This window comes from Miscanthus floridulus, chromosome 6, assembly GCF_019320115.1.
Source record: "Miscanthus floridulus cultivar M001 chromosome 6, ASM1932011v1, whole genome shotgun sequence".
Taxonomy (NCBI): domain Eukaryota; kingdom Viridiplantae; phylum Streptophyta; class Magnoliopsida; order Poales; family Poaceae; genus Miscanthus; species Miscanthus floridulus.
In genome coordinates this window covers 122,802,673-122,830,375 of record NC_089585.1, presented here as the reverse complement: position 1 = coordinate 122,830,375, position 27,703 = coordinate 122,802,673, and the positions used below count along the sequence as shown (strand labels likewise).

The following is a 27,703-nucleotide window of genomic DNA, read 5'->3' as shown; positions in this document are numbered from 1 at the left end:
ACAGCCCGTTTTTCGAGCCGCCACTCGTAGCCCCGCAGATCGGACGCCGAAGTTCTCCACAGCTAGGTTTCCGGCGAACCTTCGGCAAGCTTTTCCGGCCACCTCGGACGTCTCCGGCGAAAACCGTCACCACCACAAGGTAGATCTCGTCGTTCTCTACACCGTAGTGTCCTTCTTTTCTTGAATCCATCACCGTTTGACTATTTCCCCTTCGTTTTCCTTTTTCTGGTCGTTTTCCGGCGAGTTCATCCATGGCCGGCACCTTTTTCCTCTCTCTCCGGCCGAGGAAGCTTCCCCTGCGGTTGGCCGTCCACCACCGCAGTCTGGAACCCAGCGCCGACCCCGCTGCCGCCTTGGAGCCGTGCCCTGCCCTTCGCGCGTCCCACGCGGGTGGAGCAGCGCCGCCGCTGCCTGTACAGCTGCTCCGCCGCCGGCCTTCGGGCCCTGTGCTGACCGCCGTGAGGGCATGGCTGACGCGCCACCGCCGTGTGCGCCCTGCGCCGCTGCTGCGCCGTCGGCTGGCCGGCAGGCCGAGGCCGAGGCCCCTCTCTCCCCTCCGTGAGCAGTAGCATCAAATTTCCATGGCTGCCATGCCACGTCCGTGAGCAAGAAGAAGGCAAGGAAGAAGATGATGCAAATTACAGAATTACCACTGGTTCGTTTAATCTCCGTCGTTTCTTCGTTTTAAATCCATTTCAGTTCGTTCCAGTTGCGTTAGTTTCGTGTCGTCGAGATCTACGCAGTAGAGTTATTAGTTTTTATATCACATGTTTATGAATTTATTTTATTAAAATATTAATTGTGTCTATAATTAATTAATCGCTGATTAATTAAAGTCGATTTAGGTTTTTGATGTCGATTCGATTGCACGAGTTTCATCGCAGTGTGTGATACGTGTTTGCAGCGATGATTAACATATCTCACATCTTGGAAATTTATAAGTTGAATATTAATTTGATTAAGGATTATTCAATAACTTGTTAATTAAGAGCGATTTAAGTTCTAATTTCGTTTTGCACCGTTTAAGTTGCGTTTGGTACGTGCTGACGTGAATGATATGTTAGGGGCAATGTTTTTCATGTCACATGATTTTTCATATATAGCTAAATATTAAATTGGTTAACATGCTTATAATTAGTTTTATAACTAGAAACAATATAGGTTTTGTATTCCGGTGATTATACATAACCTGTTAATCTGATTAATCAGTAACTTCAGTATAGTCCTAGATTATAATTAGTTGAATGTTGCATATGTGTTAAGTATGAATAGATACCCTCACATGATTTATGTTTTTAATTTATAGATGTTTAAATGACTAAAAGTATATATATAATCTTTTATAATTATAAAATATGACGTATGCCAACATTAATGCCTTTTTAATTATGACTTGCTTAGATCAATTATGAGACATAATATAATTGTTCTATTAGTTGCTCTCACATGTTCTATATTTCTAAAGTAAAGTTTAAATACTTTATATAATATGAGATATGTTGATTAATAAAATATGATTAATTAGTGACATAAACATGTATGTCTTTAAATTGTAATTTGCCAAGTTTAAATGTGACATATATACTTTGAATATATATACTCTCATTTGTTATTATATTTCAATTTAATTTGCATAAATGATATCAAGATATTTATAATTAAGATATGATTAATTTATCTTAGTTTTCTAAATCTAATAACTCAAGTATAAAATGACTTAACTCAATTTTAGATATTCCCCTGAGATATCTTATACATGTTTTATGATCATTAAAATAGATAAAGCATATAGTTTTCTTTCCAACGTAAATCCTTCGATAGATGTTTCTGTTTTACCGTAGCTCCGATTAGTGTGCCTTTCGCGTGTGTGTGATCGTAGCAATGCGTAGATTAGATTTCGAATCTTTTCATTGATTGGTGTATTGTTCTAATCTAGTATGTTTGCTATGCATGCTTGTTCGGATGCTTGTGTGGTGCTTTTCGGTCTTGTCCAGTCGGTGAGTTTTGCGTTCGGTGATCTATAAGAAGTTGGAGAAGAAGAAGAAGAAGAAAACGTTGAAGATTAAAGCTTACCGAAGGATCGGTGTTTAAGGCAAGTATAGTTTGGGTTTTCTTTCTGTGACCATGATCTTGAAGCTTGATTAATGAATATGCTATAAACACAAGAGATGACTTGTTAGCAACAATAGGGAGGTTAAATTCCCTCTCCACAAGGTCTCATTTGTAAGTGATCATCCGGGACTTACAGTACAGCTGTGAGGGCTATATGGCTCTGGCTCTAGTTGCTTGGGAGACCTTTTCTAGCAGGCTTAGAGGATACTGCGAAGTTGGGTATAGGACAGCCTCTGTCCTGTTGTGCCTTGCTATGGAAGCGGCCTTTTAATGGAAGGGGGGTTCCTATATCCGATGACCCTACGGCCCTTCCCGGTTAGACGAACTTCTGAGCAGCTTTATATGATTTCCGGTGTTTGGACCTTGCAAACCCGTACATTTGGAAATCATGACTCACAATGAAAGTGTACACCTCTGCGCAGAGTTTAATAAACTGATATATCAGCCGTGCTCACGGTCACGAGCGGCCAAGGGATTCTTACGCCAAAGATGAGCACTTGTTTAATTATGCTTAACTGAGTTGTTTTGAGCTATTTATTATTCAATTACACTTGATCATGTGGTTATGGATTACACTACCTTGTTGCTATATTTACGGAGTTCGACATGGACTCACTCTTGCTATTCCCCCCACACCTCAGGAGAAGTTTTAGGCTTGTGATCAACCAGTCAGTTTGGATCCAGTGGAGTGAAGTCTGCACCCGGAGATCAGAGTTGTCTGTCTGCTGATTGCTTTCTAAGGTTATCTCTTTTGCGAAGTTCGCTATATATTAAGCATTGTGAATTGATACTGCCCCTTCATTTGTAGCTATATGTGAGGTTTGATTACCAGGGACTCACATATGGTGTGCATTCGGCTTTGTCCTTGAAACCGGGTGTTACAAAACGGCATCAACACGGTTCTCATCATAAAGCACCAATTCTGCATGTGAATGATATGGGTAAATCACCAGGCACAGATATGCCACAACCATCAGAACTAGTCAGTCTTACCTTCTGCAGCTTTCCCATCAAAAATCTCCTTCAGAGGTGGTAAAATTGCAGGCTCACATGTCTGGTAGATGTAATGTAAAGAGGGTAAGAGGTAGGTTATAACCTATAGATTTGATGGAACTATATATAAATAAAAGCTAGAGATAACATCTTAAGTAAGAAATAAGACCTGAAAATGAAAGATGACAAGCAAGCACAGAGTAGTTCAGGGTTCCATTTTTTGGGTCGTTAATATTTTGAGCTTTTGCCCATTCCTTGACCTGCAAGGAATAATACAGAGCCATCAGCCTTGGGCTTGCCAAAGTTGAGTGGCAGCAAAATGAAAGAAAAAAAAAACATCACTTGGATACATAGAGCTCACCAATAAAACCATATCACCAAGCGCTCATCCATAGTACCATCCAGTACAAGATTCTCGTTTTGATTTGACCAGGGTAGTTGTTACTTGATAAATCACAGGAAATACCAAAGTGGTTGCTCATGTACTTAAGAATTGGAACTCTTGCAGTAGGAATGAACTCCATACATCTAGCAACACCTGAATAAGCAATGAGAATCATGTTTAAAGAAGAGCGTCCATAAAAATCAAGGCTTCAGACAACAAAAAGGGCCATACTAATCCTATGTTTACTATAAACAGTCGCTTGAAAGAACTTGTTTTTATTAGTTTTGGATGTGAGAATTAAGTCAAAGCCATAACAGCAAGACCTATAGGAACATGTAAAGGATCCCCATAACTAACTAAATTTCACAGGGCAATCCAAGAGAACACAGCAACTAACCATGAACTAAGTAACCACAAAATAAGAATAAGTTATTGAATAGCTCAGTCAGAACATATTAGTGCATAATATTTTTTTTTACTAAACGTAGGTCCAACAATGCAAGATGTCCTTGTCAATAAAAACAGTATATTTTCATAGCATGCAGGAATAGCACAGGAAACCATTCACAACCATCCTGCAAGCAAAAATTGATAATCTGGACTTTTTTAAGGTTATAAGCATTTGCAGCAATGACTTCTTTCAAATATACCAATCTATTAATCATGATAGACTGCAAGATAAGTTATTAGGAGATATGATAGACTGAAAGATAAGTTATTAGGAGATAAGAAAGCTGAGAGCAGATAGCTTGCTAAAACTAAACATCATACATCTGCATGAGGCTTCTTCACTGACCAAAAAACTGCCTGATCATATAATTCTTGGGCTTCAACAAAAACCTACATCCGGTTCAATTGTACCGTAGCGATGCGGATGAAGGTCCCTTTTCCGTTCCATGGCTTTTTGGGCCTTGTAAAGCCTGGAACGCGCGAGTTCGCTCAGTGGCCCAGTTTCACACGCGTGGAAACCATAATGGTCCATATGTCAACGCAAAAGCTAATGCGCTGTCGGTCGCGCTATGCGACTAGCACCAGCGCGCGAGTGGCCCGGTGGCCTGGCCTGGTGGCCTGGCCTGCCATACGTGCGTCAGCCCACATGTTTCTTTTTTTACATTACAAAACAAATTACTCTCCAGTTTAGACTTTAGGTAACGACTTAGGGCGTGTATGTTTCTACTGTTCTGCGAAAAAAAGAAAAGAGATGTATTTAGTACACCCACAGTACGTGTTTTTTTTAGACAACAAACGCATTTTTTATTTGTCAATTTCAATTTTATTTTCCGGTTGTCAATTTCAGTTTCAGTTTTATGTTTCATTATTTTGTTTTTTATTAAGTCTTACTTTTCATCTTCTATTTGTTATTTTTAGTTCTATTTTGTGGTTGTTAATTTAAATTTCAATTTTTGCTAATTACAATATTATGTTTTTTGTTTTTCATTGTGTCTACTTTAGTTTTAGTTTTTGTTTGTCAATTTCAATTCAATTTTCTGGTTGTCAATTTCAGTTTCAGTTTCTGGTAGCTATTTCAGTTTTAGTTTTATTTTGGAGTATTTTTTTCATTGGTCTACTTTAGTTTTTATTTTCTATTTGTCAATTTCAGTTTTATTTTTTAATTCTCTATGCTTGTCTCCTGATCATAGTTATGTGGGGTCATTCATTTTTTTCATTGTTTCTTTTATATTTAGATAAATGATTTTTCAATGTTTTTTATTTTCAGTCAGTCAAGTATTTTTTATTTTTTTAGTTTCAGTTTTCAGTCAAGTTTTTCTTTAAAGTTTTAAGTTTCGGTTTTCAGTATCTTTTTAGGTTTGAATGCATTCCTAAATCCTACATATTAGTTATATAATAACTTACACTCTGAGTTGGCACCTTATACAGCTTGTCTTATTTTGGGTCGCTACTCTTATCTTTTTAATAAATGCCCCTCCAATTGTTAGCTAGTTATGTTTGCCAGCTTATATAATGGGTTTTATAATAACTTGGCTCTCTAGCTGGCAGCTTATGCAAGGCTTATTCTAATAATTTGCCCCTAGGTTGCAGTTTGTCTTGTTTTGTATCGCTACCCTCATTTGTTTAATAAGTGCTTTCGGTTGGCGGCAAGTCATATTTTCTGATTTTTTGTAATGTGTTGTTGTCGATGTTTTACCATTGATAGCCTGCCACGGGGGTACCTGTGGCAGTTGTTCGGGCTTCGGTGTATGCAGAACTCGACGGTTAACGCAAGAGACAGTCGATTTATACTAGGTTCGGACCCTCGACCGTGATTGAGTAATAGCCCTACGTCCAGTCGACGTTACCCTTTGCGTTGGATTGATCGTACAGTTATTTGTACAATTATCCTTCTTCCTTTGGGGTGCCCACGGCCTCCCTTTATATAGACAGGAAAGGCCGTGGAGCGATTACAATCCTAGTCGGATCCAAAGAAGGTGTCCTGAACTAAATACAGAAGCTACTTTCCATAGGAATCCTGGCTAGTCTGACCTATTCTACTCGGATTCGGTGTAGCAGATGCCGCACCTCTTCTCGCTTCTACCCGTGGGTCAGGCCAGGGCCCACGGTCTGTAATTACTTCAGCTAGGGGAACCCTATGGGTCCCGCATCGACAAGCCCTTGAGCATTTCATGGTTGAACTCGAAAGCCTCCCTATTCTCTCCGGCTTTGTCTGGTGAATCAAGCTCGGTCCGGGTTCTTTCGTCGTGAAACCTTGAAGTGGTCCTGTCTTGAAGAAGTCTTCTGAGTGACGTGCGCTTTTTCAGAAAAAGTGCACTCACTGAGTATAGCTCCCGAGTCCTCTTGCTATTTGGAATAAAAAGTTGGAAGGTCTTGAATCTTTATCGTTGGAAAAAACTGAAAATCTCTGCTGAGGATATGTACCCTTGCAGCCCCCGAGCATATATTCTGGGTTCTTTTTGTTCAAAAAGAACTCGGATAGAGGGTCTTTTATCATATTCTCAGGTAGCCTACTTTTTGTCAGAGGTAGGTGGAAGGTAGTGGTTGAGTGTAAATGCTGCTCATTCACGAGTTATACAGTGTTAGTGTATTCTTTCGAATATGCTTGTTCTTGAGTACTGTTCCTTCACGCGTGTGTCCTCTTTTATTGCTTTCTGTCTTTTCTAAGTCCTTTGTCAGGTTTGTCCTGTTGGTGCTTCCAGTCTATGTGCACCATTCCTTGGCCTATAAATACCCTCTTGGTGTGCCTGCTTTGATTCATCAGGTGTCTTGTTGTATGGTCTGAAGCTTTCTTAGTCATGATAGTTTGTGAAGTAGAGCAGCCTGGGGTGTGTTTTGTAGTTCTTGTATATCTTGTAGTAGATGGAAGAAGTCTTGTGATCGAGATTAGTGGTAGACTAATCTCGCAGCGGTTTTTCGCTGGATAGTTCATACTGGCAGATGGGACAAGTCTTGTGATGTGGAATATGTTCCATCATCCAGCAAGTTTCAGGTTGATCCTTCCAGCCTACCTTGCGACTGTCCGATGCCGATCAGCACCTGATCCAGCATCACATCGGACTTGGGTAGACTGATGCCTAGAAGCCTCATCTAGGCCATGTTCTTCTGTTGTGCCATTGACACCAATCTTAGATGCACTGCGGCCGTCCTTTGAAGAAAATAGTGTAGCCGAGTGGGGTGTGTTCTGCCGAGTAGTTACTAGGAGCACGTAGTCGTTTCCAGAGCCGAGATTCTGTCCGGGTTCCTTGTTGCTACCTTGCTCGTCGTAGTACTGAGTTTGTTGGGTCTTTGTAAAATGTGTAATCTTGTATCTTTTGAAGTCATGTGTAATGGAAAGAATCTTGTCTTTCGAGTTATTGTTCTTCTTCCTGCTGTGTTGCCATAGTTGTTTCTGAGGCTCCTGAGTTCTTTCAGCGAAAGCTGGGTTCTTTGTCTTCCTTATATGGTAACCCTTCTTTAGTTCATGATTGATGAGTTCTTTTTTGGAGTAATATAGCAACTCTGTCAGTAGTACTGGATGGATAAGTCTGAGATCCGTCCATTGAACTATACCGTTGTGCAAAGGTGCGCTATCCGTCATTTTAGTCATGTCAGTGAGAAATAGACTATCGCGTAGTTAATCGGTAGAAGCTAGAGCGCCATATTGGTTTTGGTGAAGAAATTAACTCCGCACTTAACTTTGAGGAGAGAAATTAACTCCGCCCCTATCTTGAGGAGGCTGTTGGACTGCTCGGGGAGACAACTTGGTCCTATTTAACCGGCCCCTTTGCAATTGTTTCGTCATTCTCATCTTTTCGACATAGCTAAAATGACGAAAGAAGAATTTTATCCAAAGGTGGTGTGTCCGTAAGGTGCCGCGTTCGTCGCTTGTTTGCTCTCCAAAGGCGGCGGTTGTGGAGGTGTCGTCGAGCGAAAGGTCTTCATCATCGTCTTCACTACCGGCCTCTCCGGCGGTGGAGAAGGCTCCGTCTAGTCGGGACATCAACACCGGTTGTTCCTTTGCCGAAGAAGGAAGATCAAGCGGCTGCTCCTATGGTTAATCTTGTCCCCATTTCTCTTATTGATGACACTTCGTCGAGGGCAGATTTGATTGTCCTCAGTAGCGATAGTGAAGATGAAGTCGATTGGGAGGCGCTCGCCGCCGAAGATGAAGTTGATTGGGAAGCCCTTTAAGCCAAAGAAGATGATGATGTCGAGTCTGTGGGTAATGGATCCCTGGCGAGGAACTGACGATGACTTGTGTTGTCATTAGCCCTCGCTTTGATGTTGGGTACTAGCAATGGCTTAGATGCGTCGTCATTAGCCCTCGCTTTGATGTTGGTATGAAGGAGATTGAAGGGCGGACTGTCCGGTTGTAGATCCATCTTGTTAGTTTGTCAATGTATCTAGTAGTTTTGTATGTCGTGTTTGTCTAAACCTCTGTGATCATCTCAAATTTTGTTTGTTCTTTAATCCAAGTAGTTTCTCGTTGGGAGTAGACTTAGTGGGCTCAGGTTTCTTTCGCCCAACTCTGGATGCTGTTGGAGCCTGAGGTCGATGATCTAGCCGGGAGGATTGCTGATTGATCTTAGTATCAATATTCCTTCTTCCGATGGCAATGCTTAGTTTGATTGTACTCGACCTTTGTACTCCAACTTTTGTAAATGAATATTGTACTCTTCTCTTTTTGTTTGAATGAAGATTCCCTTGATGTAGCTTCTTTTTGTTTCTCTATGTGGATGTCTTCGTCTTGTTTGTTCTTCAGACGAGTTATCTAATCGATCAGAATTTCTTCCGAGTAGTTTCTTCTTGGGCGTGGCACGCATCTGTAGCTTAGAGCGGTCGAGTTGTTTCATCCAGTTGTGGAATAACTCCTTGATAGGTCGAGCGCTTGTCTGCCTCTCATCCGTGCTATGTAAACAACTCGAGGTAGGTTCGAGCAGTTGGCTTGGTAGCCTTCTTACTCTTATTAATTCTAAAAAGACATGGGATAGCGAGCTCAAGCATCTTTTCAGCTATTTTGCTCTAATCCGGTCAGCTCAAGCATGTTTTCAGCTATTTTGCTCTCATCCGGTGAGCTCAAGCATCTTTTTAGCTTTTTTGATCAACTCGAGATATGGCCAGCATTTTCTGGCACTCGCCCTGGTTGTGAAAACAACTTGGTACAAGCCATAATAAGGCAAATGTTATCGAGGAACACCATCTTTATTTATCGTGAACGTCGATCTCATGTGGCTTTTTTGGTATATAAATTCTTCCTTGACTTATTTTCACACGTAGAATCTTCTTAGTTGGCTGATGTGCCATGTATTCTTGACTTCTGTTCCATCTTCAGTCATCAACTCGTACGTGCCTAGCCCAGTGACTTTTGCGACTAATAAAATGACCTTCCCATGGGCTGAGTAGTTTATGGCGTCCATCAGTTTTTTGTATTCTTCGTAGTATTAGGTCTTCCGATTTGGAGTGATCGAGGCTGAGTACTCTTATTGTAGTGGCATCTTAAACCTTAGAGGTATCGATCTGACTGAAGGATAGCATGTTACTCTGACTTCTTCTGTACTGTCGAAGTTCCAATCTTCGGCTGTGTTCTGCTTCTCCTTCATCATATTGCTCAATTCTTAGAGATGTCCTAGATTAGGTCGGCAGGTAATACAGCTTCTGATCCATAAACTAGGAAAAAAGGTGAGTATCCGGTGGCTCTGCTTACTTGAGTTCGTAGCCCCCATACTACTTTGGGACAACTCTTCAATCCATTTGGATCCATAGTCCTCTAGTTCTTCATATAATCTTGGTTTTAATCCGGCTAGTATGAGTTCATTAGCCCTCTCTACTTGTCCGTTGGCTTCTAGGGTGTGCGACCAATGCGTAATCTATGCTGAAGCCTTAATCTTGTGCCCAACTTTTGAATTCTATAGCTGTGAAGGGAGAACCCAAATCTGTGATGATTCGATTGGGCATGCCAAAGTGGCGCATAATGTCTTAGATGAACTCGACTGCTTTGGCTGTTTATATTTCATGAGTGGTTTGTATTCAACCCTACTTGGTAAACTTATCAATTGCCACAAAGATGTACTCGAAATCGCCCTTTGCTTTCTTTAGAGGTCCCACTTGATCCAGCCCCTAGCAGGAGAAAGGCCAAGCGGAGTGGGATGTAGATGAGATTGTGAGCTAGGGACGTGAGCTTGTCTTACGAACATTTGACAACCTTTATATTTTCTGACGAGTTCTTCTACATCTTTCAAAGTGGTTGGCCAGTAGAATCCGATGCGGAATACTTTGCCGACTAGCGTTCTTGAAGCGGACGTGATTTCCACAGCAACCTGAGTGGATTTCGTCTAAGATCTCTTTACCTTTTTCTGATGAGATCATGAGACATATTTTAGGAGTACTCCTAATGATGCGGCTCTTCTGTAGAGTTTGTCTCCTACTAGGACATAGTTCTTGCTTCTTCGAACAACTTGGGTAGCTTCTTCTTTATCTGCTGGCAACTTATTCTCTTTGATATAATCAATAAATATCTAAGTCCATGAGGTGGTAATTACCAAAATCTCGATGCCTTTAGCTAGGGAGTTCAGGAGTTATCTCACTGGGTTGTTTGATAGAAGGAGCTGATAACTCCTCTACGAACACACGTGGGTGGGACATTCGCCCTGTCCGATCTGAGCTTGGCAAGGACGTCTGCTGCAATATTTGAATCATGCAGGACATGTAGAATTTCTAATCCTTGAAAGTGTTTCTCAAGTTTTTGTATTTCAGCGCAATAAGCGCCCATATTGTCTTTGGTGCAGTCCCAATCTTTGTTGACTTAGTTGACGACTACTACCGAATCATCCGTAGACGAGTAGTCACTTGATCCCAAGGGTGATGGCTACTTGGCCTGCAATTTGGATTGCCTGAACAACGCAGTCAAAAGCACGCTTGAGATCACCTCGGAGAGAAAGAACACCAGCTGGGTCCCGGCATCTTAAGCAAGAGGCACATGGTAGTGTGGAATCGCCATGAACTTTGCTATTGCTGGTCGCCCGAGGATGGCGTGATATGATAATTCGAAGTCTGCAACCTCAAATTTGATGAACTCTGTATGGTAGTTTGAGAGAGTCTCAAAAGTAACCAGTAGGGTGATTTGACCAAGCGACTATGGCTGCCTTGCCGGGTACTATACCGTAGAAAGGGACACTTATTGGAGTAATCATCCCGGCAAGTTGTAGCCCCATCTTTCTTAGTAGTTTCTAAAAAGATGATGTTGAGCCCAGCTCCCCTATCGATTAGTACTTTTGTGACGGTCATACCTACAATGGTCGGATCCAAAATCAGTGGATAGTGGCCTACGTTCCCTACGCCAGTCCATTGATCTTCTCTTGAGAACTGGATTGGATACTGCGACCAATTGAGGTATCTGGGAGTAGCCAGTTCTGCTGCCACGATGGTTCGTAGAGCCAGCTTGTCTTGATGTTTGCTCCTAGAACCTGGGACTCCAGCAAAGATTACTGCCACTAGTCCCTTTGGACTTCTGGAATCCCTTATCTTCATGGTTGTCTTCGTCTTTTTTCTAGGTTGTCTTCTTTCTTTTCTTTTCTTAGTGTATCGATCAACGAAGTTGTAGCAATCTTCGGTTGTGTGATTTCCTTTAGGGTGCCAGACACAATGCATATTTTCAATGTCTTCGTATTTTCTAGGATTTGGAAAATCTCTTTGATTCGTCGGCCACCGCTACAGTGTTATCGGGTCCACGCTTTCTTTCCTGATGTCTATTGTTTCGATGATTCTGCCTATCCAGGTTGTCTCGGTTGTTTCTATCTAGGAATCTTTCTCACGTTTTCTCCTCTGTAGTGATCATCTTCTCTACTGTGCGTCTAAATTCTTCATTATTTCTTGGGTTCTCCTTGCAGAAGTCCTAAAATTATCACCTGGCTATAATTTCATGAGAGAAAGCTTCGATTACTTCTCGTTTGGTGATGTCGTGTACTTGATCACGTAGTTCCCCTAAACCGTCGGTAGTAATCCCTGAGGCTTCATCCCCTTCTGCTTGAGTCCTTTTAATTCTGCGTGAGTGATGGGGTGCATAATGATACCTGTGAAATTTTTACAGAAAGCCGTTTGCAAGTCCTCCTAGCCTCTGATTGACCTCGGGTTCAATTTGTCGAACCATTAGAGGGGCATGGTTTCTAGGGCCATGGGAAAGAATAACGCCTTGATATCGTCGTCTCCTCCGGCTAGTTCGATTGACTGAGGTAGTCAAACCATTGTGAGGTAGTCGTATCGAAGCAAGTCGGTTTGCGAAATAGGGGAATCTATCGTGTGTTTCGGCTTCTTTGTATTCTGATTTAGCTTCTCCTTATAGTCAGCTATCGTTCTGGTGAGAGTAGTTCCGTGGGGCTGCTTGGATGGGTACTCTGCTCCTGATTTCCTTTGGTTGTTCGACTTGGTTGCTTTGACTAGGGTGCTTTCTGCCTTCTCCGTTGTGGCTTCCGCTCGGTCCTAGTCTTTCAAAAGCGGACTTTCTTTGACTTAAGCTTTCCTGCCTGTGAGGCGCTGATCTGGCGGGTAGTCTTGAGCGAGTCCTTCCGTCGTGTATTCTTAAAGTTGTTGATCGGAGAACGTCCCGAAGCCGTTCTTGTTCTTCATCGGGGTGCGAGATTGCTTCGAGTTCTTCTAGTGCTTCTCGGATCCTATTGTAGGGTGCATTTATTGCGCATTTTTCTTCTGCTTCTAGCTATGATTTTCTCTTATTGTACTCGGCCAAGTCCGACTCATATCTGACCCAAGCTTCTTTGCGCTACCTGGCACAGCGTTGGCGTCCCTGCTTCAATTTGTTTCTCCTTTCTCTGGCTTATTTCTGGCTTTCAGGTTTCACCATCATGTCGTGATATATTGGATTCGGATTCGTCTGATGATCTGATGTCGGGTGCTTCTGGAGGACCCAACAGTGATCAGGGACGGCGAACCATGAATACTTCCCGAGCATGAAGTGAGTCCGTTATCGACAGTTAGTTTTCTCATTATCAGAGTTGTTGAGAATTTCAGTAGAGGCTTCAGCATCGTAGATTGAGTCTCCTTCCTGGTAGGATAGAATCGTTGTCGTTGTCGTGCCAACTAGTCGGGTACTTTCATCTTCAGGAATAGAGCCTGGCCAGTGGACGATGCAGTCTTGAGATGTTATAGTTAGTACTAGGCCTTTGTGAGCTCCTTTCAATGGCATTGTTCATACCGGACTGGTAGATTCTCCGAGTTGTGCCTGATAAGAAGTTGCCACGTTATGGAGCCTAAATGGAAAAGGGCCTGATTTCTTGAAAGAACTCTGAATGTGTTCCGAGTTGAATTCCGAGGTCGCGTTGCGGAGGCCCTAGCGAAAAAGAACTCGGTCTGTCATAGAAAGAACTCGGGTAAGACTCTATCTCGGATGCGGAGCCCGAGTTTGATTCGGATGCAGTTGATCTGTTGTACATCGCGAACTGCGCGAATCTTCCGGCGAGTTGATCTGTTGTAGTCGTCGAAATAGCGAAGTCTTCATGGCGATCTGAATCTTCGAGGAGGCGGCTTTGGAGCTTTCCGTCATCGTCTACCTCGCAGATCCATGATCCGAAGACGAAGATTGATCCTATCGGGAACATCATGTTGATGAGGTCCGTCGAGCTCTCGGATGTAAATCCAGCCGAAAGCCCCTACCTGACGCGCCAGCTGTCGATGTTTTACCACCGATAGCCTGCCACGGGGGTACCCTGGGGTAGTTGTTCGGGACTTCGGCGTATGCAGAACTCGGCGGTTAACGCAAGAGACAATCGATTTATACTGGTTCGTGCCCTCGACCGTGATCGAGTAATAGCCCTACGTCCAAGTCGACGTTAGCCTTTGCGTTGGATTGATCGTACAATTGTGTGTACAATTGTCCTTCTTCCTTTGGGGTGTCCACGGCCTCTCTTTATATAGACAGGAAAGGCCGTGAAGCGATTACAATCCTAGTCGGATCCAAAGAATGTGTCCTGAACTAAATACAGAAGGTACTTTTCATACGAATCCGGCTAGTCTGACCTATTCTACTCGGATTCGGTGTAGCAGATGCCGCACCTCTTCTCGCTTCTGCCCGTGGGCCAGGCCAGGACCCACGGTCTGTAATTACTTCGCTGGGGAACCCTGTGGGTCCCGCATCGACAGTTGTATAATAACTCGTCCATTAATTAACAGTTTATGCAATGTTTATTTTTAATAATTTGCCCCTCCAGTTTGCATATTGTTTTGTTTTGGTCCGTTACTCTTTTTAGGGTTAGTATCTTTACAAATTTATTATATTCCCATAGGTAACAATCGTTGTGCATATCATATAAAAAATTTAGTATATTTTTTGAGTAGCAAGTTTAGTATTTCATGTTAGCAACTCCTCTGTAAATTTCCTAGTACATTATTACACATAAAATTACTACTAAAATAAAAATTTTCTAAACATAAGCAAGTGAGGTCTAGTTTTGTTCATCTCGTCATATAGAGTATTTTGATGCAAACGTAATTGAAAACAGATAAATGATTCAAAAGTTATAACAATTTAAATAAAATATTTTTGTTTGTTGGTTCCGTGCCAGCTTAGACTGCAGGCGTGCATGCAGTAGGCTGTCGGGGTCACGCGTGGGGATTGAGATTCAGTGACTTTGCTCAGTAAAATTACAACATAACCTTCTCTCCATCTCAGCCCTCTAAATCAGATCTAAAGGGTGTCCTTCCTCTCAGCTCATGGGGCCATCTGTCAGTCACTTGTTGGCTTTGATTTTTCTTCCCTTCGGCTCCATTCGCTCTCTCCATCAGAGCTGGCAGGAGCGGACGCGCTCGGCTCCATTCACGCGCGGCGGCGCTCTCTCGTGTGTGGCACCGTCCTACGCGCCGTCTCGGACGAGGCTTCCAGCGACGAACTGTCAAAGCTGATGATGGAGCGACATGGTCACAGGGCACTTCCTCCTCGACTTATGCATCGCGGCCGTGATGCGCGGCGCTCCGTCGGCAAGGACAGCGCAGGTGGCGAGCACGCTTCCGGCGTACAGGACGGCACAGGCCTCGGGTTGCGGTGAGCAGCGCATGGCCAGCGCGGAGGGTGACGAGGCGAGCGTGCGCGACCAGCACAGATGGTGGCGCAGCGAGCTGGCTGCCAGCGCTGCGAGCGTGCATGTCACCTAGCAGCTCGCACAGAGAGCGACGCGGCGAGCTGGCTCCTAGCACTGCGAGCGTGCGTGCCCGAGGTGGAGGGCGGCGCGACAAGCGGCCTGCGCCGACGCGGCGAGCTTGATGATCGTTCGCAGAGGGCAGCCAGCACAGAGGATGGCGCGGCGAGCTCTCGGCCAGTGCCGCAAGTGTGCGCGGCCGGGGCGCAGGGTGGCGCGACGAGCAGGCGAACGACGCGGTGAGCTCTCGAGCAGTGCGGCGAGCGGGCGCAGGTGGCGCCGGAGCTCTCGACCAGCGCGACAAGCGATGCGGGGCCGGCGTGGAGGGCTGCGCAGCTAGCTGGCGGCGGCGAGAAAGGGCTGAGATTGGCGAGCCCGCTCCCGGTGAACGTGAAGTTGTGAACAACCAGTAGTCGTGGGCCCAGCAGTCCTCCGGACTCGAAGAGGGCGTCGTGCGCGGCGACGCTGACGGAGGCGGCGGAGCGGGCTTGGTACGCCCGCTGCCCGGAGGAGCCGAGCTGTCATGGCCGTGCAAGCGCAGTTCGGCGGCCTCCTGCTCCAACCCTACGCGGCCGAGGAGCAGATGCGGGCGCTTAAGGACTACGGCGCCGCGCTCCTGTTCGCCGCGGCGGTGCCCGGGAGCGATGATGGCTACGCGTGCCAGCAGTACGACTGCGCCGCGCAGAGCGAGCTCACGTGTAACGGCGGTAGGGCGGCCATGTCCGTGCCCTCGCGCAAGCGCGGCAGGGAGGACGAGCTCCGGCAGTACTACGCGCCGTTCCTGCCTCTCCCGGCGATGCGGTCGCCCGCGGACCGGGCGGCGGCGGCGACGAGCGGCCGGCTGACCGAGGTTCCGGCGGCGGACGCGCTGCCGTCGGAGCTGTGGCGGAACGGCGCGTAGGTGGACGCGCTGGTGCGGACCGAGTGCGGCGCGGGGCTGGGCTGACGCGCGAGCGGCAGCACCGGGCGCTGGCGCGTGCGGCGGCCGTGTCTGGCTTGGCGCTGCGGGTGCGGGAGGCGGAGGCTCAGCTGGAGGCCGCGCGGCGGAGCTGGAAGAGCGGGTCCGGCAGGATGCCGCAGTGGCGCAGGCGTGGTGCGGCGTCGCGCAGGGAGACGAGGCCGCCGTCGCCGCGAGGCTCCGCGAAAGAGAACTTGACGAAGCCGGCAATTCTGCGGCTGTACACACTGACAACCTTCCGATCGCACTTGGAGGGCTAGGATGATACGAAAGTTACGCTGTCACTGAATCTGGTGGGGGCTGGGGGCGCGCATTAGGCTGTCGGGGTCACGCGTGGGGGTCGCGCAGCAGGGAGACTAATTAGCGAACGTTCATTAGAATCGAATCAGGCAAATAAAATTCCGACACACTGCTACTTCCTTTTTTGGAAAAAAATAATTTCACCCCTTCCATATATTTGGTTGGTGCTAGCGCGCGTGGACACGCTGGTCTCAACCACGGTACAGATTCTCTTTTGGCTGGCGTGACACCTGACCTAACCAAGAAAAAGTGAGACATTTATTTAAAATTGCTATAACTTCTGAGCGGTGTATCTATTTTTAATTTCGTATACATCGGTGTGTTCTACATTACGAGACGAATAAAACTAGACCCCACTTGTATATGTTTTGAAAAATTTATTCTAGTGACAATTTATATGTTCTAACTTATACATAAAAGTTACGAAGCACAACTTATGTACAAAAGTTAGTAAACACAAAAGAACGAATTAACCTATAACTTATGCCAAAAACTTAGAAACACAAAAATTATTAAACACAAAGGAATGCATTAACTTATAACTTAAGCTAAAACTTGGAAACAAAAAAGTTATGAAAACGCAATTTATGTACAAAAGTTATGAAACACAACTTATATTCATAAGTTATTCTACAATTTATGTACGTAAGTTATTTTATACAACTTGCCAACGCTGCCCAACAAAAGTTCTGATAAAAAACTCGTGTTAATAAGTTATGCTCTGCAAAATATTATATTGTAAAAGTTGTGATATATAAGTTGTGGTAATAATTTATGCATAAAAGTTATGTGTATAACTTAGTAATTTTCAAAAAAAAGGAAAGTTACATGTATAACTTGCTTATATAACTTAGATATATAACTTAATGATTGACTTTAGATGTAAAGTTGGACGTATAAGTTATATTCGAGAACTTAGACGTACAAATTAATATTATAATATATTAGCAGAAATATCAAACCTTGTACAAAATAACTTGCATAAAAAAATAAATAGGTAAAAGAAAAAATAAAAATAATAAAAAAAGAAAGATTGATGCACCTACAGTTAGTAGTAGTCTAAAGAGACATGCGTACATGCATGCATGGTGGTTACCGTTTCTTTTGTTTACGATCAATCCACGCTATGCAATGCAGCCACAGTAGCACGGCGTACGGTGAAGACGTGGGGCTGGTTCGGTTGGATGTTCGCTGGAACAGAAACTGGTGAATGGCCGCGGGAATGGAACTGGGGTCGCCCGCTGACGTTCCGCGCGACGGGTCGCGCAATATCCCGTGTCCATATGTCAACCGTGCCAGTCCATCCAAAGCTCCTGCGCCGGCCGCTCCCACCCACTCCCACGCAACGCAGCGCCGCCACACCGAACCGGGCGCGCCACACCGAACGAGACGAGCTCGCCAGTACCGCCTCGCCGTCGACGCCCCGGCCCCGACTCGCCATCGACGCCCCGCAGCGCCCACCGCCTAGCCCCGCCCTGCGCTGCTCCGGCTGCTGTCGACGTTTGCGCTCCGGGCTCGCCATCCCGGTTCGCTCCATTCGCTTCCTTTCTCTTTTGTGGTTGTTTTAGCATTTAGAAGCCGCGATGGGGGGGCCACTCGAGCGACACCTCGGGCTGTAATTTGCCCTTATTTGCGTCATTTGGTCTTTTTGCCTTTTGTTTTTCCTTTAACTCCGTTAGAATAGACAATTTGAATTCTATCTAGATGATACCCCGCGTTGCTCCGGTAATTTTATAGTGCTATTAAGAAGAATGGTTCATGGATTGAGAAATAGCAAAAGCACAATACGCACACATGTTAATTTGAATCTTTGTGGGGACAAACTGAATTTTATTATACAAAAAGTCAGGAAAAATAGTGTAGATTTCAGAGTTGTATGAAGCTTGTGTATGGTAAAGTAGTTCACTGGCAAATCTGTTTTCCACTTAACTAAACAATAGTAGTTCGCGCAACTGATGGATGGATGTTACGTATATACCTAAGCAAGCTCTTAATTTGCAATTGCAACAGACACTACTAGTATGAAATATAAATAATGAAATATAATGCATATACGTATCTAACATGAGCCGGTCTTTCTATAATTGCATTGGTATAAAAAATAGTCTTTGTGTCCTCATCAATCAGTGCTCCTCCAAGCGTCGATTATGTGAAGGAGACAACTTGTCAATTGTTTACTGTTCAAAACTGATAGTGAGCGAAAACAAAAAAGTAATACCATGATGCACAATAGTTTAATCACTTGCTATATGGTAAACTAAACTGAAAAGGGGAATTTGAATAACTGAAGAAAGATGTAAGAACTATTGGAAACTCTGCTCACTATCAGATGGAGGTTGTTTTTTTATGAAACTGAATAATGATTCCATGAGTGAATAATTGAAGAAACAGGTAAAAGGTATTAGAGACTCACCTAGTCGGTCAGAAGTTGATCACTACCAGTTGGAGGTTGTTAAATATATTTGCACAAAGCTGAATAATGATTTCATGAGAACCTACAGATGCCATTGGTAAGGATGTGATATCTTGATGTTCAGGGATAAAATTCTTGTGAATATCTCCCAGAAATGATGTTCAGAGATAAAATTCTTGTGAGAATCTCCCAGAAATCCTAAGAATCATTGTGATCCCGTATGAATTGACCCAGACCAAAAATCTGGAATCTGTCTCCATGGTGATCTCAACCAAGATTTTACACATGCCATGATCCGATGCACGTTGATGAATGACAGAGTTTCCAAAAGTGACAACAGGGCAGGAAAAGAACAAATAAAGAATCAAGAGATCCGCTTACCTGATGATCATGTTCGGCGCTCAGCTGCAGACTGCTCCTGCTCAGAGTTGAACCCCAACATTGCAGCTGTGCACGGCGGGCAGCGCGCAGGTCATGGTCGCTGGCTACGCCAAGCTGGCCACCAAGGTCGTCGATATATATAAGATGTGGCAAGATGGGGAGATTGTGTCGAGCAGCAGGATGTATGATCCTTCGTATGCCCACGTACAGGCACACACTGCATCAAATTAAATCCTTGCTTGGTGGAAAGAACCGAAGAGATGAAACAACGGTGGAGAAAATAAAGTCCCTTTTGATTCCCTTGAAAGGACAGAAGATTAATGAGGATAGAGAGAACTGAAGAGATGACACATGGTGGAGAAATGAAGTGGCACCTACTGTTGAGAAAAGTTAACTTGTGGTTGTAGGGCCCTAGATGACGTGGCTTCACAAAATCGCATGAAAAATCCTCTAGTGGGTTCCTCCTATTTAGGTATAGTAGATACAGCTTTGGATCGTGAACTGCGATCAAGTGTGTTACTTTTTTTTTGTACAGTACTAATAGGTGATAGCCAATATCATTGCTGTTTCTTAGCTTGACAGGATCGCGCCTGATCCTTGTTATGCTTGTAACACAAAGTCCAACCCCTAAGTTTGCCTGTGAACTGAAGTTACATCCACAGCTGTGGATCTAGGGTGTTTCTTTTATTGCATGATTTGGGATTTTTAGTTTGTTTTTCGTAGAATGTGCATGACTCAATGTCCACTGGTCTCTTTGTTTCTGTTATGATGTGAGCTAAACAAGGTGATAACTATAAAATGTTACCTTGCAGTGTACACATTTGGGCCTGGTTTGTGTCCAATAAAGAGCGAGCTCCAATCCTTGAGATGTGTAACGAAATGGACCTGAGATCAGCTCAGTTGGTTAGTGCCTCAAGTTGTGAGGCCTCCCCACCAGGGTTCAAATCCTGGTGTGCACAAATTTGTGGAAATTAAAAAAAAAATCTCCTCGTTGGCAGCCTGAAATATAGTTTCGACGACTTGGGTGCTCGGTACAAGCCCAAGTATCTGCGCGGCCCTATAAGGTGATGCCGGGTTTGGGTGTTTTTCTAGACCGGAGAAGGTTGAGCTTCTCTATCAAAAGAAAGCCGTAGGGGCGGTCTTAGCCCCCACCGGTCGAGTTTTTTTAAGAACACATTATGCAGACTTGTCATAGTAAAAAAGTTTATAACGAATCTATCACTGTGCTTGGTGCATCTTTCTACTGTGTCATCATGGTGATATCTTTGCAGTACTTACTATGCGTAATAGTTGTGAATTTTACTTGTCAACTACAGGTCTTAAGCTCCAACATCTTTCTATTCACACACAAGAACAGGAAACGAGACGAAAACAGGAAAAGAGACTGTCATGGTCGGGCGCACGTATGTGAGAAGGCGTCGGGCCCGTGACGTGCGCCGCGCCCTGGAGCGGGCAGCAGCCGCGCAGGAGGAGGCGCAGGGCATAAGCAACGCTGGTGGCTAGGAAGGAAAGTAGGATAGCTTTCTGTTATTTGTTCCTAAGATTAAGGAGATTGTTGCTCCTTTAGTTGGGCCTTTTGCCATATATTATTGTAACCACACGTTGGAAATCAATTAAGCATTATCAGCCTATCTCCTACCTCTTTCTCTCTAAGCCGGCAACTAGGGGGCATAACCCAGTTGACGAAGACGGTGGCGGCGTGGGGGTATAACCCTGCCGGCGACGACGGATCGTGACTACGAGCTTCGCAGTCGAGGTCCAGCTATCTTGGGCGTCACTGCCCTTGACAGAGACCTGATACAGAAGAGGGCCCCAGCCACTTTGGATTTTCTGAAGAAGCGAGACATGTTTTGCAGGAGTTATTTGCTCATTATCCTCCTGATGATGCCGAATTAAATGGTGATGCCTTCAGGAATTCTAATAATAAGGGTGCAAACTTTAGACGCAAAGATAGTGCATTCTGCAAACCAACAATGCGCAAACCTGACATAGCAAAGAAGGTTGAGATGTTTACTGCTAAAATGAATGGATCCCCACAATTGATGAAGGTTGTATATTCTGGCTATAATCTTATCTTCCTTTTCTTTGCGTGACTCCCAATAGTTAATTGAGATTGAGGCATATGAGGTTAACTTGTAAAATGATAGCTGAAGTATTTACTTATATATGTTATATACAGGTTGTCGAGAACAGAATAACAGATCCAAACTTTCTATTTCATCCTTCAAGGATGTCATATCTTCAACTTTGGAAAATCACCAGGTTTTGTTTTTGTCCCGAATTTTTGTTAACAGATCCAAACTTTCTATTTCATCCTTCAAGGATGTCATATCTTCAACTTTGGAAAATCACCAGGTTTTGTTTTTGTCCCGAATTTTGTTACATTTCAATGCAATATTCTAAAAAGGGTAAGGCAATCGAGTTGAGAAATAGAGAAATATAGTTGTATCCTAGCTTCAGAATATGTTACATGCACTAAGGTGGGTGCTGAATTTTTCTTTTTCTCCTTATTGCAGGTAAAGCCAACAAGAAGATAATCTAGACATTCAATTCGTTTGATGCTGGGCTATTGATTAAATACTAGGTCCGAAGACTTTTTTTTTGGGCGGGGGGGGGGGGGGGGGGGGGGGGGGGGGGGCGGGGGGCGGTTTGCAAACATTCATTGCTTCCTGATTGTTCATGTGTTTTCCTACATGCTGTATACACTACCCAGCTCGCATGATGTCACCGCCATCTGATGGGTGATGGCAACTTGATCCTTCTTTTTTTCCTTGCCAGGTAGTTCTTATTTCTGGAGAAACAGGCTGCGGCAAAACCACCCAGGTGCCAAGTCTTTCAACACCATTTATGTAGTTTCAACCATTGAATTTGTCACTTTTCATTCCTGCGTTACATTCCAGGTGAATGTTCTTGTATTATTTGCCTACTATCTTCTGCCTGTTAATTATGCTTGGTTTATTGCACGAAAGCTGTTGATTTTCTTGTAATTATATCAGCAAAACGCACTTTGTGTGCTTGTGTCCATTTCTAAGAATCTTGTCAAGAAAGCACTTGACTTATGGTTTTTTTTAACCAATAAACAGCCATTAGGTCCTTATATAACCTACTGTCAGAGGCATGTTCAAACAGACTGCTTCCAGAATAAAATGATGCACATTTGTTGGTGTATGGTAGCCTATGGAGTTGCGTAGATACTATTTTGTGGGGAGTTGATATTTTTGCTATCTCACTATCTGGCCATGTTCTGATGTATGTTCCTCAATACATCTTAGATCATATGTGGGGGAAAGGTGAATCATGTAAAATCATATGCACTCAACCATGTCGAATATCAGCTATTTCAGGTATGATTGGCTCACACTTCATTAAGTATTGCTTTTCAGTTTGTATTCTTCTATTTATGCTCTGTTCTATGTGTCATCCAGTTGCTGAGCGAATCTCCGCTGAAAGAGGACAGCCTGTTGGTGACACAGTTGGATATAAGGTATTAACAGGCTGCTGTGCTACAATTTTCAATGATGTATTTCTGGACTCAGTAAATTTGGGGCCAGTTTTGTGGTCGTGTTTTGAATTCAGGAAGTAATTTGGGACTCTCCTTTCAGTGTCCACTTTTCCATCGAATCAAGAGAAGATAGTGAGCTAAAACCAAGAGAAGATAGTGAGCTGCTTAATAACTTGGCAGCTAAGAATCCCGAGCACATTCAGCCTGTGCTAATAGAGCGTTTGCATGGAAAAATTTGTGCGGATACCAGTGAAGGAGCTATCTTGGTATTTCTTCCTGGTTGGGAAGATATAATTCGATTAAGGGAAAGGTTACTTGCTTCTCCTTTTTTCCAGGACAGTCAAAATTTCTTGTGATGTCACTTCATTCCATGGTCCGTCTTTGGAGCACAAAAGCGTTTTTAAATGTCCACCAGCAGGGGTTCGTAAATTATTCTCTCAACCAATATTGCGGAGGCTTCTGTGACGATTGATGATGTTGTCTTTGTCATAGATAGTGGGAGAATGAAAGAGAAAAGCTATGATCCACACAATAATGTGTCAATACTTCAGTCTTCCTGGATTTAGAAAGAGAGTGCAAAGCAACGTGAAGGGCGTGCTGGTCATTGTCAGCCAGGGACTTGTTATCATCTTTACTCAAGGTTTAGAGCAGCATCATTGCCAGATTACCAAATTCCTGAAATGAAGAGAATGCCCGTCAAGGAACTTTGTTTGCAGGTACAATGCTACCTCATATTTATGTTGTCCCAAATCTAGTGCAAATAATATCATGAAATGTTTCACTAAGCCGCAAGAATAATGTTTGGTTTACAGAATTAGGAGAAAAGATGGGTTCCCGTCCCCTCCATCCATCAGCAACCAAGATGCTTTTGTTTGCTGTAGTGATGAATTTCCTGGATCCAGCATTGACATTGGCATGTGTCGCAGGTTATAGAGATCCATTCCTTGTTCCAATAGAGCCAGATAAGAGAAAAGGAGTTGCCACAGCCAAAGTTGAACTTGCCTCAGTGTATGGTGGGTTCAGTGATCAGCTTGCTGTTGTGGTGGCATTTGACTGTTGGAGACGTGGGCCTAGAATCTGAGTTTTGTACAAAGTATTTTGTCTCGTCGGGCATCATGAATATGCTATCAAAAATGAGGGAACGACTAAAGAATGAACTGTTGGAAAGAGTGTTTGTTCCAGCAGATACATCTGCTTGCAGGTTGAACTCTAAAGATACAGGTAGTTGAGTTTCTATGCAAATTCAAGTTCTGAATGATTCTGATTTTCCTTTTTGCTATGTTAACACTAGGCAGGCAGTTATTTGTACAAATTTGAGTTCTTTTATTTTAGGACATCATGCTTCTAAGCGTGCATCAAAATGTCAGGAATATTCCCATGTGTAGTTTATCATGTACCTTATACGTCAGGGAATTTATGATTTATATGCTCGTTGTCCTTAACATTATTGAATAAGAGTGGCACAGTTAGCACTGGGTTAGTATGCACATATGATCTCATGTTTCTTCTGTTCTCAAAGTTGCGTATTCTAACTTAAAAGTAATTTAACATCCCAATGAAAACTTTGATGCATTTGCTTATTTTCTTTCCTTATTTCTGTTGCCTTTCCTCATTTTCACCTCAAGAATAAAGCATTCTGTAACTTTTTTTTTTGTTACGAAACTATGTTTTAATGTATTTTCAGATTTATTCGCGCTAAAATTGATTATTGCTGCTATCCAATTCGAACTATCTATGGAGTATTAGGTGTCAAAATTTGGATATTCGTAGAAGAAGAATAACTAACCATGTCTTCCCATTCCGCCCAGTGATAGAATAAAAAAGACAAGAACCTTGTTTTTCCAAAAATCCCTAAAAAAAATAAGAAAGTATCCCTCTTTCTATAAGATTTAATGAAAAATAATAAATCTTTTAATATAATTGCTATGCTTAGTGTGTGACTCATTAGTTTTTTCTTTAGGGTCAAAAATTTTAAAAAAAATTGTCTGAACCCTACTAAAAATAGAAAAAAAACTTAGTAATGATAGAAAATTAACTAATAACCAACCTATTGCTTCGTATTGTCGAGATCCTAACTATTTGAAATGTTCCACTGCACTTAAGTAACTTGCAACTCTGTAGGTATCATTCGTGCTGTTCTTATGGCTGGTGATTACCCAATGGTAGCAAGATTGCTCAAGATGCTAAAAAACAACCTTGGAAACAGCGAGTGGGCTCAAAGTTCGCCTACATCTATCATTTAGCAAACCTTCTGGGAATCCACTAGTGATATATGATGAGATTACTGAAGGCAACAGTGGAAACTATATTAGAAACTGTTCAGTTGTTGGGTCTTATCCTTTGCTTGTGCTTGCCACAGAAATGGTTGTTGCTCCACCTGATGATAGTGATGGAGAGATAGATTACAGTGAGGGTGAAGCTGAGAAAAACTCTTTGGTACAGCATAAAAAAGAGATTATGTCTTCTCCTGATAACACTGTTATAGTTGTTGATCGGTAGCTCTGATTTGAAGCTATGGCTCTAGATGTTGCTCAGATATACTGCTTAAGAGAACGTCTAGCATCTGCTATTCTTTTTAAAGTGAGATCATCCTGCCTTGGATATATCCTTTTCTTTGCTTGCTTTCTGTTTTGTGTTCTATATTATCAAATATGTCAAGCTTTGTGTCAGCCACATTAGGAAACTTATCATAAAACTCACTCTGCATTGTTTTCCAACAGGTCCACATAGTATTTTATAGTAACTTGTTGGTTTTAACTAGCGTAGAAAATTAGGGAAGTACACAAAAGAAAGATACACTGATAACTGATAATTCTTTGATATGTCTTTTTTTTTCTATTTTTATGGTCCATGCTGATTTTGTGGTCAACATTTGTCTCTTATGCACCTTTCGTGATCCCTTTTAAACTGCTTGAGTTTCGTTATTTTCATGTTTTTCTGATAATATATGTTTTCTACAGGTGAAAAATCCACGAGATGTCCTCCCATCCATTCATGCGTTCGCTTGCATCCTTTCATATGATGGCTTGCCTGCTATGGTCTCATCTAATGATCTTTCATTGAACCAAGGTTCGAACCAGAATTCAGAGGAAGTAAGCAGATTATCCCAGGGAAGGGTAGTTGGTTATATCCCACCTGATGATTTCTTCATGCGTTTGTTAGCGGATAAGCCGCACAGTGCAAGTTCTTTTCAGAAGACAACAGGCTGCAAGAACAGAAGTTCATTGGATGCTCTAGTCAACAGTAACAGCAGAGCTGCACAAAAGATTAATTTCTCTAATGACGGCGCCTCTCACAGCGTCTGGAGGGCGCGCGCCCAGGTGGGCGTCGATTTGGAAAATGCTGAGCACTATCCTGAAATTGATGTGATACAGATCACCAAGAGGTGGCCATCAACGCTGCAGGCTCTCTCATTCGGAGGTGACCGCTGAGCTGCTCCCTTCAGGAAGTGAAGACGGCGAGGTCCAGATGGCGACAAGGAGCAGCAACTCAGAACAACAGGCGGTGTCCAACAGATAGTTTCTTCTTCATAGTGGTAGTTATCAGCAGGGTATGCCCTACTCAGCCAGATACAAACTGTGCAAAAACTTTATTTTGCTACTCTTCTGTGAGAGCTCTGGATGATTGCACCTGCTACCAGTTTATCAGGTCTATATCTATGGTTGGTTGAACCTTTTTTGGATGCTATGGCAGTGTTCTCAGTGGTTGCACTATTTGTCTGTTATGCGTTTTGGGTGTCTGGATAGTATTCTCAGTGGTTGCACCTGTCAACAGTTGGTTATGTTTATCTATAACTGGATGAACTCTTACAAGTACTATGACAGACTTCCCAGTGGTTACTTTCTGTTTAACCTAACCTTGGAATTTTGTGGGTTTCCAATTGTCGCATTGCTTTTTGTCGAAAATCTTCAGTACTATCAGAACGCCTGCTGTCCAAATCTTACTAGTACTATCTTTTTTTTAGAATTACACAGTACAACGTAGATGCTCATAACACACACGCACACTCAACCTATGAACACACGTACACAAACTCTACCCTTAGGAGCACCTCCGAAGGAAATCTAGGAAAATACGAGCACCCGTGTCAAGTGGAGGACTTGAACCCGGGTGGGCAGGTTCACCACACGGAACCCAACCAGCTGCAAGTACTATCAGTACTATCCAAATGTAAGCTTCCTCCTTTACCTGCTGTCAATCACAGAAATGTCAAGCTTTCTTCTTCACTTGTTGCCTATCACACAAATGTCAAGCTTCCTTCACCTGTTGCCAATCAAAAGAAATGTCAAACTTCAGCCATAGTGAGGTAAAGTAGTAAGATAATAGGGCAAGCTCACATAGGACAGATAAGCTCATTTTCTACACAAATTATCTTTACAAAATATGAATTATGCATTGATGATTGCTTAAAAGAATGGTTACTCATAAGTAAGAAGCCATCAATACTTACCAAGAGACACAGATATAACAAACATAATCATTATCTAACAATACTGCATCAAATGTGTAAACAAGCATCAACCTGAGAATAAACTATTGAAAAATGTGTTGATGCTTGACACATTTTCCCTTCATAAGCAGTGGTCAAGCCAGCTTGTGTCTTATGACTCACGCATATTTTACGTTATTAGACTTCAATAGTTAGTTAAAAGAAGAAATGAGAATAAACTCACTGAAAAGGGCCTCAGCAAGGAAAACTTCTCCCTTTGCCAATGACTCAAGCAAAACACATTAACAAAAAAGGAATCTATGTTTCTTGCCAAACCTGAGAAAATTTTACAAGGGTTGCACGATAGCAAGAAGCCTTGAGAAAGCAAGACAAGGGTTGCACGATAGCAAGAAGCCTTGAGAAAGCAAGGATTCTCTGCCCCATTGCACAAATCTAATCCCCATTTCAATCAGCAATTTAAAACTCACAAATTCCACTGTAAACAACGTAAACAAAGAGACAATAGATGCCGGAGCACGCGCATTAATAAGATAAAAAAATGATTAGAGAGAACCGGATGGTGGATGGGTGCACACACGTGTGCTCGGAGAGCGTTGAAGCCTCCAAGAGCCTCTGTTTGTTGGATCGTGGTGAAGC

General features: G+C 43.2%; 2 pseudogenes; both read left to right on the top strand.

The window, feature by feature from the left end:
• LOC136456820 (DExH-box ATP-dependent RNA helicase DExH6-like) lies at nucleotides 1-26,497 on the top strand (annotated as a pseudogene).
• Nucleotides 15,244-16,286, top strand: LOC136461152 (uncharacterized; annotated as a pseudogene).
• Nucleotides 26,498-27,703: the final 1,206 nt, after the last annotated feature.